Genomic DNA, 933 nt, shown 5'->3' on the forward strand with positions numbered 1-933 from the left:
ATTTTATGTTTTTAAAGTTTTAATTTTTCTTGGCTGACTATGTTTGACTGCTGGCACATCCCAGACGGGATAAACGAACCCAAAGTTGCTGGCATGCGACACGATGATGTCTTCAACAAAGCATGCGACAAGTGGCAACGACGACAACAACATTTCGAATGACGACGACGATTACGACGACAACTATTGCCACCAAAAGTTTATCAATAAAATTCTGACATAAACTTTTTAATTTGATGTGTTATTATCTGGTGGATGTGTTGCTGCTAAAAGTAAGCCACTAAGTGTTTGTAAGTGTGTACGTATTTGCTTAAGTTTTGTAAAGAAAACGTCTACACATCTGGGTATTAATGTGCTGACACTGGGAATACGCTAGTTTACGCACACCACTACAAATGTATAAATGTATGTACTTTATAACACATTTTCAAAAAGTTTATTCAACCTCGTTTAAGAGGTGACAACATTGCAGTAAAAATATACAATGAAAAGTTGAGTGGTTGCTTTGGATATTGACAGTTAACTGTGATGCTGTTAAGGGAATACGGAAAGGTAAAGAGATCTTGCAATTGGTTATTTCCTATTAAAAAAGCTCATTCTTTCGGAAATTGATTTGCGTTTTGCCAAAGTCCAAAAACTATGTGATACGAGCCTATCCGCTATTTAATAGTTTTTTTGCGACCAGCAATATTGCTATTTACCATATCAGAATTCATACAATTGCCATAATTTCTGATTTTATCGTTTGTAATAAATTTTGTTTTCACAACAATTATGTATATGTCAGGGACTTCTATCTAAAAATGAAAACAAAAAAAATCTTTTTATTTTTTTTTTTATTATGTACAAAAGTAGTGAAATTTATTAATTTTCTTATCGTTTAATTTTTACGTAAAAAAATTCTATCACAGAATAAATAATTTCCAACTAAAC

The sequence above is a fragment of the Bactrocera latifrons genome, unplaced genomic scaffold (genome assembly GCF_001853355.1).
Source record: "Bactrocera latifrons isolate USDA-ARS-PBARC rearing strain unplaced genomic scaffold, ASM185335v1 scaffold_0, whole genome shotgun sequence".
Taxonomy (NCBI): domain Eukaryota; kingdom Metazoa; phylum Arthropoda; class Insecta; order Diptera; family Tephritidae; genus Bactrocera; species Bactrocera latifrons.